Source organism: Hyla sarda, unplaced genomic scaffold, assembly GCF_029499605.1.
Source record: "Hyla sarda isolate aHylSar1 unplaced genomic scaffold, aHylSar1.hap1 scaffold_188, whole genome shotgun sequence".
Lineage (NCBI taxonomy): Eukaryota > Metazoa > Chordata > Amphibia > Anura > Hylidae > Hyla > Hyla sarda.
The window spans coordinates 221,472-234,935 of record NW_026608532.1 but is presented as its reverse complement, the minus strand read 5'-3'; the positions used below and the strand labels follow the sequence as shown (position 1 = coordinate 234,935).

The 13,464-nt window shown below is 46.2% G+C and overlaps 6 non-coding genes across 6 annotated transcripts; all 6 read right to left on the bottom strand.

Moving 5' to 3' along the window:
• Positions 1-756: 756 nt before the first annotated feature.
• LOC130315509 (U2 spliceosomal RNA) lies at positions 757-947 on the bottom strand. The gene has a single exon (XR_008862989.1). It is a non-coding gene; the product is annotated as a U2 spliceosomal RNA (small nuclear RNA).
• Positions 948-3,031: 2,084 nt separating this feature from the next.
• Positions 3,032-3,222, bottom strand: LOC130315508 (U2 spliceosomal RNA). The gene has a single exon (XR_008862988.1). It is a non-coding gene; the product is annotated as a U2 spliceosomal RNA (small nuclear RNA).
• Positions 3,223-5,309: 2,087 nt separating this feature from the next.
• On the bottom strand, positions 5,310-5,500 carry LOC130315506 (U2 spliceosomal RNA). Its single transcript, XR_008862987.1, has one exon. It is a non-coding gene; the product is annotated as a U2 spliceosomal RNA (small nuclear RNA).
• A 2,084-nt stretch (positions 5,501-7,584) lies between these two features.
• LOC130315505 (U2 spliceosomal RNA) lies at positions 7,585-7,775 on the bottom strand. The gene has a single exon (XR_008862986.1). It is a non-coding gene; the product is annotated as a U2 spliceosomal RNA (small nuclear RNA).
• Positions 7,776-9,866: 2,091 nt separating this feature from the next.
• LOC130315504 (U2 spliceosomal RNA) lies at positions 9,867-10,057 on the bottom strand. The gene has a single exon (XR_008862985.1). It is a non-coding gene; the product is annotated as a U2 spliceosomal RNA (small nuclear RNA).
• Positions 10,058-12,151: 2,094 nt separating this feature from the next.
• LOC130315593 (U2 spliceosomal RNA) lies at positions 12,152-12,342 on the bottom strand. The gene has a single exon (XR_008863065.1). It is a non-coding gene; the product is annotated as a U2 spliceosomal RNA (small nuclear RNA).
• Positions 12,343-13,464: the final 1,122 nt, after the last annotated feature.

The window sequence follows — 13,464 nt, the reverse complement described above, 5'->3', positions numbered from 1 at the left end:
ATGTTGGAGCAGGTTTAGATACAGTCTAAAGCATAGATCTCAAAGTCTGTGCACAGAATTTAGCAAGGGCCTCGCACCTTCTGATGCATCAGGTAGGTGCACAATAGCATAGCCTAACCCTCTGTACTTTGGTCTATATTGATGCGGGACATAGACAGCCAGCTGATGACCAATCCATTAGTGCAATGGATGGCTGGAAGCATTTGTCTTTGCCTTTGCAATACCACAGAAGCAATGCATGGTCAATGTACAGCAATGACACACCTGTGTGAACAGCCAGGAGACCCCCCCCCCCCATGTTATGTTACATAGTTACATAGTTAGTACGGTCGAAAAAAGACATATGTCCATCAAGTTCAACCAGGGAATTAAGGGGTAGGGGTGTGGCGCGATATTGGGGAAGGGATGAGATTTTATATTTCTTCATAAGCATTAATCTTATTTTGTCAATTAGGAACATTCAGCACCCACCCGCTATCAAGGCAGCTGCCTATCATGTCATGCCCTACCTGCACAGGTGTGCTGGCTACTCAAATGATCCAATTAAGGAGGCCATTTAGTCAGCAGCAGCAGAAGTCCTGTGCCTGGACGCTCCAACAGCGGCCAGACACAAGCAGAAGCAGAAGCAGCAGCAGCACCACCTTTTGTTTTTTGGCTGCAGCAGCAGCAGCAGCAAGGCCCACAGGGCTGGCTAGCTGGCTAGCCAGCAAGCAGGTAGCAATGAAAGTAGGAATCTTTCTTTTTAACCCTGTAAGGGGGTGGTGCACTGTACCCGAAGATACTGCCATATCGGGTCAATGCATAGGGCGACGGAAGCAAGCTTCGAAATCGGCCCCCGTTCTCAAAAATCCATTTAATATATGGTCCCCAGATAGGGGACGTATCAGATATTAAACTGATAAGAACAGATACTACACTTGATCTTAGCCAAAAGGCCGAGAAGCGATAACCGTGAAAGGGGCGGGCCCAACAAGGTCCCCTTCATGGGCACTATCACTGCTTGCTGTCAGGGAGGCTGCCAGACAATTTTCCATGCACACTCTGGGCTGGGGGGCAGTCAACCACCAGTACACACAGCAGAACCTAAACCCATACCATTATTGCTAAGCAGCAAGACAGGGGCCCATTGCACTCCCACGGGGCCTTTTTAAATGCAATCCATAACCCGGATTTGCCAGGAACCCTTCTTACTCCTCCTACTTGCATGTGACACTGGGCTTAGGATCTGCATAGGAAACACACACACAAGCACACACCTACCTTTGTTGCCTGCAGATGCCTCCTTGGCTGTCCCCAAACGGTATCAAACCAACACCCACGGGAAGCTGTAAGCATAGAGGACATGCCTGCACCCCATTGGACTTACCTGTGTGGGTTAAACCCGGGTTATTTGACAACCTATGGCGGTGATGGTTCTGCTCAGGCAGAGCAGTGCTGATGCTCCTCATAAAGCTGTCGCTGCTGTGAAGGTTCTAGGTGACATCACAAATCCCTATGGTTACATACACAACAAAGCTGGGTTGTTGTTGTTTACACTCTGCAAGGCCTGTGGAAGTGAGTGACATCATAGCACTGTAGTTCTGAGGGTTCTAGATGGATGCAACAATCTCCTGTTGCTTCTATGAAGGCCATAATAGACGACATCACCAAACAGCTCCATAGTCACATACACAGCAAAGGAGAGATGTTGTTTACACCTAGTGATGTCAGTGGTATTGAGTGACATCACAGCACAGTGCTAAGGCTCCTGGGCCTGGACACAGCAGCGGCTGCAATATCTCAACGGAGAATACGTTTATATATATGTGTGTGTGTGCGCGTATATATATATATATATATATATATATATATATATATATATATTTCTCCGCCGAAATCACTTTTAAACCCATTTCCACCTTTTTTTCCCTTCTCTTCCTCTTACTTTTTTTTCACGTTTTTTTACGTTTTTCTCCTTTTCGCCTCTTTTCTGGGCGTATTATTCTTCTTTTTCTTCTTTTTTTTCGTCTAATGCATACCCCATCAGTGCAGCAATGCTTATTCAATACCGCCAGCAGATGGAGACACTGGGGGATAATTTTCTAAGGATTTATACTGATTTTTCCTGTCTGAATTTGTCGCACAGAAAGTTGCAGGCCAAATATGTGTGACATTTCTGCGACTTTAGCTTCTAGAGCATTTTTACAACATTATACATAGGTGCTGAATACATAAAAAGCGACTGTTCAGCGACAGACAAGTCGCATCGGCTGAAAGTAGGCCAGAATGTCAGTCCATGTTGGAGCAGGTTTAGATACAGTCTAAAGCATAGATCTCAAAGTCTGTGCACAGAATTTAGCAAGGGCCTCGCACCTTCTGATGCATCAGGTAGGTGCACAATAGCATAGCCTAACCCTCTGTACTTTGGTCTATATTGATGCGGGACATAGACAGCCAGCTGATGACAATCCATTAGTGCAATGGATGGCTGGAAGCATTTGTCTTTGCCTTTGCAATACCACAGAAGCAATGCATGGTCAATGTACAGCAATGACACACCTGTGTGAACAGCCAGGAGACCCCCCCCCCCCCATGTTATGTTACATAGTTACATAGTTAGTACGGTCGAAAAAAGACATATGTCCATCAAGTTCAACCAGGGAATTAAGGGGTAGGGGTGTGGCGCGATATTGGGGAAGGGATGAGATTTTATATTTCTTCATAAGCATTAATCTTATTTTGTCAATTAGGAACATTCAGCACCCACCCGCTATCAAGGCAGCTGCCTATCATGTCATGCCCTACCTGCACAGGTGTGCTGGCTACTCAAATGATCCAATTAAGGAGGCCATTTAGTCAGCAGCAGCAGAAGTCCTGTGCCTGGACGCTCCAACAGCGGCCAGACACAAGCAGAAGCAGAAGCAGCAGCAGCACCACCTTTTGTTTTTTGGCTGCAGCAGCAGCAGCAGCAAGGCCCACAGGGCTGGCTAGCTGGCTAGCCAGCAAGCAGGTAGCAATGAAAGTAGGAATCTTTCTTTTTAACCCTGTAAGGGGGTGGTGCACTGTACCCGAAGATACTGCCATATCGGGTCAATGCATAGGGCGACGGAAGCAAGCTTCGAAATCGGCCCCCGTTCTCAAAAATCCATTTAATATATGGTCCCCAGATAGGGGACGTATCAGATATTAAACTGATAAGAACAGATACTACACTTGATCTTAGCCAAAAGGCCGAGAAGCGATAACCGTGAAAGGGGCGGGCCCAACAAGGTCCCCTTCATGGGCACTATCACTGCTTGCTGTCAGGGAGGCTGCCAGACAATTTTCCATGCACACTCTGGGCTGGGGGGCAGTCAACCACCAGTACACACAGCAGAACCTAAACCCATACCATTATTGCTAAGCAGCAAGACAGGGGCCCATTGCACTCCCACGGGGCCTTTTTAAATGCAATCCATAACCCGGATTTGCCAGGAACCCTTCTTACTCCTCCTACTTGCATGTGACACTGGGCTTAGGATCTGCATAGGAAACACACACACAAGCACACACCTACCTTTGTTGCCTGCAGATGCCTCCTTGGCTGTCCCCAAACGGTATCAAACCAACACCCACGGGAAGCTGTAAGCATAGAGGACATGCCTGCACCCCATTGGACTTACCTGTGTGGGTTAAACCCGGGTTATTTGACAACCTATGGCGGTGATGGTTCTGCTCAGGCAGAGCAGTGCTGATGCTCCTCATAAAGCTGTCGCTGCTGTGAAGGTTCTAGGTGACATCACAAATCCCTATGGTTACATACACAACAAAGCTGGGTTGTTGTTGTTTACACTCTGCAAGGCCTGTGGAAGTGAGTGACATCATAGCACTGTAGTTCTGAGGGTTCTAGATGGATGCAACAATCTCCTGTTGCTTCTATGAAGGCCATAATAGACGACATCACCAAACAGCTCCATAGTCACATACACAGCAAAGGAGAGATGTTGTTTACACCTAGTGATGTCAGTGGTATTGAGTGACATCACAGCACAGTGCTAAGGCTCCTGGGCCTGGACACAGCAGCGGCTGCAATATCTCAACGGAGAATACGTTTATATATATGTGTGTGTGTGCGCGTATATATATATATATATATATATATATATATATATATATATATATTTCTCCGCCGAAATCACTTTTAAACCCATTTCCACCTTTTTTTCCCTTCTCTTCCTCTTACTTTTTTTTCAAGTTTTTTTACGTTTTTCTCCTTTTCGCCTCTTTTCTGGGCGTATTATTCTTCTTTTTCTTCTTTTTTTTCGTCTAATGCATACCCCATCAGTGCAGCAATGCTTATTCAATACCGCCAGCAGATGGAGACACTGGGGGATAATTTTCTAAGGATTTATACTGATTTTTCCTGTCTGAATTTGTCGCACAGAAAGTTGCAGGCCAAATATGTGTGACATTTCTGCGACTTTAGCTTCTAGAGCATTTTTACAACATTATACATAGGTGCTGAATACATAAAAAGCGACTGTTCAGCGACAGACAAGTCGCATCGGCTGAAAGTAGGCCAGAATGTCAGTCCATGTTGGAGCAGGTTTAGATACAGTCTAAAGCATAGATCTCAAAGTCTGTGCACAGAATTTAGCAAGGGCCTCGCACCTTCTGATGCATCAGGTAGGTGCACAATAGCATAGCCTAACCCTCTGTACTTTGGTCTATATTGATGCGGGACATAGACAGCCAGCTGATGACCAATCCATTAGTGCAATGGATGGCTGGAAGCATTTGTCTTTGCCTTTGCAATACCACAGAAGCAATGCATGGTCAATGTACAGCAATGACACACCTGTGTGAACAGCCAGGAGACCCCCCCCCCCCCATGTTATGTTACATAGTTACATAGTTAGTACGGTCGAAAAAAGACATATGTCCATCAAGTTCAACCAGGGAATTAAGGGGTAGGGGTGTGGCGCGATATTGGGGAAGGGATGAGATTTTATATTTCTTCATAAGCATTAATCTTATTTTGTCAATTAGGAACATTCAGCACCCACCCGCTATCAAGGCAGCTGCCTATCATGTCATGCCCTACCTGCACAGGTGTGCTGGCTACTCAAATGATCCAATTAAGGAGGCCATTTAGTCAGCAGCAGCAGAAGTCCTGTGCCTGGACGCTCCAACAGCGGCCAGACACAAGCAGAAGCAGAAGCAGCAGCAGCACCACCTTTTGTTTTTTGGCTGCAGCAGCAGCAGCAGCAAGGCCCACAGGGCTGGCTAGCTGGCTAGCCAGCAAGCAGGTAGCAATGAAAGTAGGAATCTTTCTTTTTAACCCTGTAAGGGGGTGGTGCACTGTACCCGAAGATACTGCCATATCGGGTCAATGCATAGGGCGACGGAAGCAAGCTTCGAAATCGGCCCCCGTTCTCAAAAATCCATTTAATATATGGTCCCCAGATAGGGGACGTATCAGATATTAAACTGATAAGAACAGATACTACACTTGATCTTAGCCAAAAGGCCGAGAAGCGATAACCGTGAAAGGGGCGGGCCCAACAAGGTCCCCTTCATGGGCACTATCACTGCTTGCTGTCAGGGAGGCTGCCAGACAATTTTCCATGCACACTCTGGGCTGGGGGGCAGTCAACCACCAGTACACACAGCAGAACCTAAACCCATACCATTATTGCTAAGCAGCAAGACAGGGGCCCATTGCACTCCCACGGGGCCTTTTTAAATGCAATCCATAACCCGGATTTGCCAGGAACCCTTCTTACTCCTCCTACTTGCATGTGACACTGGGCTTAGGATCTGCATAGGAAACACACACACAAGCACACACCTACCTTTGTTGCCTGCAGATGCCTCCTTGGCTGTCCCCAAACGGTATCAAACCAACACCCACGGGAAGCTGTAAGCATAGAGGACATGCCTGCACCCCATTGGACTTACCTGTGTGGGTTAAACCCGGGTTATTTGACAACCTATGGCGGTGATGGTTCTGCTCAGGCAGAGCAGTGCTGATGCTCCTCATAAAGCTGTCGCTGCTGTGAAGGTTCTAGGTGACATCACAAATCCCTATGGTTACATACACAACAAAGCTGGGTTGTTGTTGTTTACACTCTGCAAGGCCTGTGGAAGTGAGTGACATCATAGCACTGTAGTTCTGAGGGTTCTAGATGGATGCAACAATCTCCTGTTGCTTCTATGAAGGCCATAATAGACGACATCACCAAACAGCTCCATAGTCACATACACAGCAAAGGAGAGATGTTGTTTACACCTAGTGATGTCAGTGGTATTGAGTGACATCACAGCACAGTGCTAAGGCTCCTGGGCCTGGACACAGCAGCGGCTGCAATATCTCAACGGAGAATACGTTTATATATATGTGTGTGTGTGCGCGTATATATATATATATATATATATATATATATATATATATTTCTCCGCCGAAATCACTTTTAAACCCATTTCCACCTTTTTTTCCCTTCTCTTCCTCTTACTTTTTTTTCACGTTTTTTTACGTTTTTCTCCTTTTCGCCTCTTTTCTGGGCGTATTATTCTTCTTTTTCTTCTTTTTTTTCGTCTAATGCATACCCCATCAGTGCAGCAATGCTTATTCAATACCGCCAGCAGATGGAGACACTGGGGGATAATTTTCTAAGGATTTATACTGATTTTTCCTGTCTGAATTTGTCGCACAGAAAGTTGCAGGCCAAATATGTGTGACATTTCTGCGACTTTAGCTTCTAGAGCATTTTTACAACATTATACATAGGTGCTGAATACATAAAAAGCGACTGTTCAGCGACAGACAAGTCGCATCGGCTAAAAGTAGGCCAGAATGTCAGTCCATGTTGGAGCAGGTTTAGATACAGTCTAAAGCATAGATCTCAAAGTCTGTGCACAGAATTTAGCAAGGGCCTCGCACCTTCTGATGCATCAGGTAGGTGCACAATAGCATAGCCTAACCCTCTGTACTTTGGTCTATATTGATGCGGGACATAGACAGCCAGCTGATGACCAATCCATTAGTGCAATGGATGGCTGGAAGCATTTGTCTTTGCCTTTGCAATACCACAGAAGCAATGCATGGTCAATGTACAGCAATGACACACCTGTGTGAACAGCCAGGAGACCCCCCCCCCCCCCCCATGTTATGTTACATAGTTACATAGTTAGTACGGTCGAAAAAAGACATATGTCCATCAAGTTCAACCAGGGAATTAAGGGGTAGGGGTGTGGCGCGATATTGGGGAAGGGATGAGATTTTATATTTCTTCATAAGCATTAATCTTATTTTGTCAATTAGGAACATTCAGCACCCACCCGCTATCAAGGCAGCTGCCTATCATGTCATGCCCTACCTGCACAGGTGTGCTGGCTACTCAAATGATCCAATTAAGGAGGCCATTTAGTCAGCAGCAGCAGAAGTCCTGTGCCTGGACGCTCCAACAGCGGCCAGACACAAGCAGAAGCAGAAGCAGCAGCAGCACCACCTTTTGTTTTTTGGCTGCAGCAGCAGCAGCAGCAAGGCCCACAGGGCTGGCTAGCTGGCTAGCCAGCAAGCAGGTAGCAATGAAAGTAGGAATCTTTCTTTTTAACCCTGTAAGGGGGTGGTGCACTGTACCCGAAGATACTGCCATATCGGGTCAATGCATAGGGCGACGGAAGCAAGCTTCGAAATCGGCCCCCGTTCTCAAAAATCCATTTAATATATGGTCCCCAGATAGGGGACGTATCAGATATTAAACTGATAAGAACAGATACTACACTTGATCTTAGCCAAAAGGCCGAGAAGCGATAACCGTGAAAGGGGCGGGCCCAACAAGGTCCCCTTCATGGGCACTATCACTGCTTGCTGTCAGGGAGGCTGCCAGACAATTTTCCATGCACACTCTGGGCTGGGGGGCAGTCAACCACCAGTACACACAGCAGAACCTAAACCCATACCATTATTGCTAAGCAGCAAGACAGGGGCCCATTGCACTCCCACGGGGCCTTTTTAAATGCAATCCATAACCCGGATTTGCCAGGAACCCTTCTTACTCCTCCTACTTGCATGTGACACTGGGCTTAGGATCTGCATAGGAAACACACACACAAGCACACACCTACCTTTGTTGCCTGCAGATGCCTCCTTGGCTGTCCCCAAACGGTATCAAACCAACACCCACGGGAAGCTGTAAGCATAGAGGACATGCCTGCACCCCATTGGACTTACCTGTGTGGGTTAAACCCGGGTTATTTGACAACCTATGGCGGTGATGGTTCTGCTCAGGCAGAGCAGTGCTGATGCTCCTCATAAAGCTGTCGCTGCTGTGAAGGTTCTAGGTGACATCACAAATCCCTATGGTTACATACACAACAAAGCTGGGTTGTTGTTGTTTACACTCTGCAAGGCCTGTGGAAGTGAGTGACATCATAGCACTGTAGTTCTGAGGGTTCTAGATGGATGCAACAATCTCCTGTTGCTTCTATGAAGGCCATAATAGACGACATCACCAAACAGCTCCATAGTCACATACACAGCAAAGGAGAGATGTTGTTTACACCTAGTGATGTCAGTGGTATTGAGTGACATCACAGCACAGTGCTAAGGCTCCTGGGCCTGGACACAGCAGCGGCTGCAATATCTCAACGGAGAATACGTTTATATATATGTGTGTGTGTGCGCGTATATATATATATATATATATATATATATATATATATATATATATATTTCTCCGCCGAAATCACTTTTAAACCCATTTCCACCTTTTTTTCCCTTCTCTTCCTCTTACTTTTTTTTCACGTTTTTTTACGTTTTTCTCCTTTTCGCCTCTTTTCTGGGCGTATTATTCTTCTTTTTCTTCTTTTTTTTCGTCTAATGCATACCCCATCAGTGCAGCAATGCTTATTCAATACCGCCAGCAGATGGAGACACTGGGGGATAATTTTCTAAGGATTTATACTGATTTTTCCTGTCTGAATTTGTCGCACAGAAAGTTGCAGGCCAAATATGTGTGACATTTCTGCGACTTTAGCTTCTAGAGCATTTTTACAACATTATACATAGGTGCTGAATACATAAAAAGCGACTGTTCAGCGACAGACAAGTCGCATCGGCTGAAAGTAGGCCAGAATGTCAGTCCATGTTGGAGCAGGTTTAGATACAGTCTAAAGCATAGATCTCAAAGTCTGTGCACAGAATTTAGCAAGGGCCTCGCACCTTCTGATGCATCAGGTAGGTGCACAATAGCATAGCCTAACCCTCTGTACTTTGGTCTATATTGATGCGGGACATAGACAGCCAGCTGATGACCAATCCATTAGTGCAATGGATGGCTGGAAGCATTTGTCTTTGCCTTTGCAATACCACAGAAGCAATGCATGGTCAATGTACAGCAATGACACACCTGTGTGAACAGCCAGGAGACCCCCCCCCCCCCCCATGTTATGTTACATAGTTACATAGTTAGTACGGTCGAAAAAAGACATATGTCCATCAAGTTCAACCAGGGAATTAAGGGGTAGGGGTGTGGCGCGATATTGGGGAAGGGATGAGATTTTATATTTCTTCATAAGCATTAATCTTATTTTGTCAATTAGGAACATTCAGCACCCACCCGCTATCAAGGCAGCTGCCTATCATGTCATGCCCTACCTGCACAGGTGTGCTGGCTACTCAAATGATCCAATTAAGGAGGCCATTTAGTCAGCAGCAGCAGAAGTCCTGTGCCTGGACGCTCCAACAGCGGCCAGACACAAGCAGAAGCAGAAGCAGCAGCAGCACCACCTTTTGTTTTTTGGCTGCAGCAGCAGCAGCAGCAAGGCCCACAGGGCTGGCTAGCTGGCTAGCCAGCAAGCAGGTAGCAATGAAAGTAGGAATCTTTCTTTTTAACCCTGTAAGGGGGTGGTGCACTGTACCCGAAGATACTGCCATATCGGGTCAATGCATAGGGCGACGGAAGCAAGCTTCGAAATCGGCCCCCGTTCTCAAAAATCCATTTAATATATGGTCCCCAGATAGGGGACGTATCAGATATTAAACTGATAAGAACAGATACTACACTTGATCTTAGCCAAAAGGCCGAGAAGCGATAACCGTGAAAGGGGCGGGCCCAACAAGGTCCCCTTCATGGGCACTATCACTGCTTGCTGTCAGGGAGGCTGCCAGACAATTTTCCATGCACACTCTGGGCTGGGGGGCAGTCAACCACCAGTACACACAGCAGAACCTAAACCCATACCATTATTGCTAAGCAGCAAGACAGGGGCCCATTGCACTCCCACGGGGCCTTTTTAAATGCAATCCATAACCCGGATTTGCCAGGAACCCTTCTTACTCCTCCTACTTGCATGTGACACTGGGCTTAGGATCTGCATAGGAAACACACACACAAGCACACACCTACCTTTGTTGCCTGCAGATGCCTCCTTGGCTGTCCCCAAACGGTATCAAACCAACACCCACGGGAAGCTGTAAGCATAGAGGACATGCCTGCACCCCATTGGACTTACCTGTGTGGGTTAAACCCGGGTTATTTGACAACCTATGGCGGTGATGGTTCTGCTCAGGCAGAGCAGTGCTGATGCTCCTCATAAAGCTGTCGCTGCTGTGAAGGTTCTAGGTGACATCACAAATCCCTATGGTTACATACACAACAAAGCTGGGTTGTTGTTGTTTACACTCTGCAAGGCCTGTGGAAGTGAGTGACATCATAGCACTGTAGTTCTGAGGGTTCTAGATGGATGCAACAATCTCCTGTTGCTTCTATGAAGGCCATAATAGACGACATCACCAAACAGCTCCATAGTCACATACACAGCAAAGGAGAGATGTTGTTTACACCTAGTGATGTCAGTGGTATTGAGTGACATCACAGCACAGTGCTAAGGCTCCTGGGCCTGGACACAGCAGCGGCTGCAATATCTCAACGGAGAATACGTTTATATATATGTGTGTGTGTGCGCGTATATATATATATATATATATATATATATATATATATATATATATATATTTCTCCGCCGAAATCACTTTTAAACCCATTTCCACCTTTTTTTCCCTTCTCTTCCTCTTACTTTTTTTTCACGTTTTTTTACGTTTTTCTCCTTTTCGCCTCTTTTCTGGGCGTATTATTCTTCTTTTTCTTCTTTTTTTTCGTCTAATGCATACCCCATCAGTGCAGCAATGCTTATTCAATACCGCCAGCAGATGGAGACACTGGGGGATAATTTTCTAAGGATTTATACTGATTTTTCCTGTCTGAATTTGTCGCACAGAAAGTTGCAGGCCAAATATGTGTGACATTTCTGCGACTTTAGCTTCTAGAGCATTTTTACAACATTATACATAGGTGCTGAATACATAAAAAGCGACTGTTCAGCGACAGACAAGTCGCATCGGCTGAAAGTAGGCCAGAATGTCAGTCCATGTTGGAGCAGGTTTAGATACAGTCTAAAGCATAGATCTCAAAGTCTGTGCACAGAATTTAGCAAGGGCCTCGCACCTTCTGATGCATCAGGTAGGTGCACAATAGCATAGCCTAACCCTCTGTACTTTGGTCTATATTGATGCGGGACATAGACAGCCAGCTGATGACCAATCCATTAGTGCAATGGATGGCTGGAAGCATTTGTCTTTGCCTTTGCAATACCACAGAAGCAATGCATGGTCAATGTACAGCAATGACACACCTGTGTGAACAGCCAGGAGACCCCCCCCCCCCCCCCATGTTATGTTACATAGTTACATAGTTAGTACGGTCGAAAAAAGACATATGTCCATCAAGTTCAACCAGGGAATTAAGGGGTAGGGGTGTGGCGCGATATTGGGGAAGGGATGAGATTTTATATTTCTTCATAAGCATTAATCTTATTTTGTCAATTAGGAACATTCAGCACCCACCCGCTATCAAGGCAGCTGCCTATCATGTCATGCCCTACCTGCACAGGTGTGCTGGCTACTCAAATGATCCAATTAAGGAGGCCATTTAGTCAGCAGCAGCAGAAGTCCTGTGCCTGGACGCTCCAACAGCGGCCAGACACAAGCAGAAGCAGAAGCAGCAGCAGCAGCACCTTTTGTTTTTTGGCTGCAGCAGCAGCAGCAGCAAGGCCCACAGGGCTGGCTAGCTGGCTAGCCAGCAAGCAGGTAGCAATGAAAGTAGGAATCTTTCTTTTTAACCCTGTAAGGGGGTGGTGCACTGTACCCGAAGATACTGCCATATCGGGTCAATGCATAGGGCGACGGAAGCAAGCTTCAAAATCGGCCCCCGTTCTCAAAAATCCATTTAATATATGGTCCCCAGATAGGGGACGTATCAGATATTAAACTGATAAGAACAGATACTACACTTGATCTTAGCCAAAAGGCCGAGAAGCGATAACCGTGAAAGGGGCGGGCCCAACAAGGTCCCCTTCATGGGCACTATCACTGCTTGCTGTCAGGGAGGCTGCCAGACAATTTTCCATGCACACTCTGGGCTGGGGGGCAGTCAACCACCAGTACACACAGCAGAACCTAAACCCATACCATTATTGCTAAGCAGCAAGACAGGGGCCCATTGCACTCCCACGGGGCCTTTTTAAATGCAATCCATAACCCGGATTTGCCAGGAACCCTTCTTACTCCTCCTACTTGCATGTGACACTGGGCTTAGGATCTGCATAGGAAACACACACACAAGCACACACCTACCTTTGTTGCCTGCAGATGCCTCCTTGGCTGTCCCCAAACGGTATCAAACCAACACCCACGGGAAGCTGTAAGCATAGAGGACATGCCTGCACCCCATTGGACTTACCTGTGTGGGTTAAACCCGGGTTATTTGACAACCTATGGCGGTGATGGTTCTGCTCAGGCAGAGCAGTGCTGATGCTCCTCATAAAGCTGTCGCTGCTGTGAAGGTTCTAGGTGACATCACAAATCCCTATGGTTACATACACAACAAAGCTGGGTTGTTGTTGTTTACACTCTGCAAGGCCTGTGGAAGTGAGTGACATCATAGCACTGTAGTTCTGAGGGTTCTAGATGGATGCAACAATCTCCTGTTGCTTCTATGAAGGCCATAATAGACGACATCACCAAACAGCTCCATAGTCACATACACAGCAAAGGAGAGATGTTGTTTACACCTAGTGATGTCAGTGGTATTGAGTGACATCACAGCACAGTGCTAAGGCTCCTGGGCCTGGACACAGCAGCGGCTGCAATATCTCAACGGAGAATACGTTTATATATATGTGTGTGTGTGCGCGTATATATATATATATATATATATATATATATATATATATATATATATATTTCTCCGCCGAAATCACTTTTAAACCCATTTCCACCTTTTTTTCCCTTCTCTTCCTCTTACTTTTTTTTCACGTTTTTTTACGTTTTTCTCCTTTTCGCCTCTTTTCTGGGCGTATTATTCTTCTTTTTCTTCTTTTTTTTCGTCTAATGCATACCCCATCAGTGCAGCAATGCTTATTCAATACCGCCAGCAGATGGAG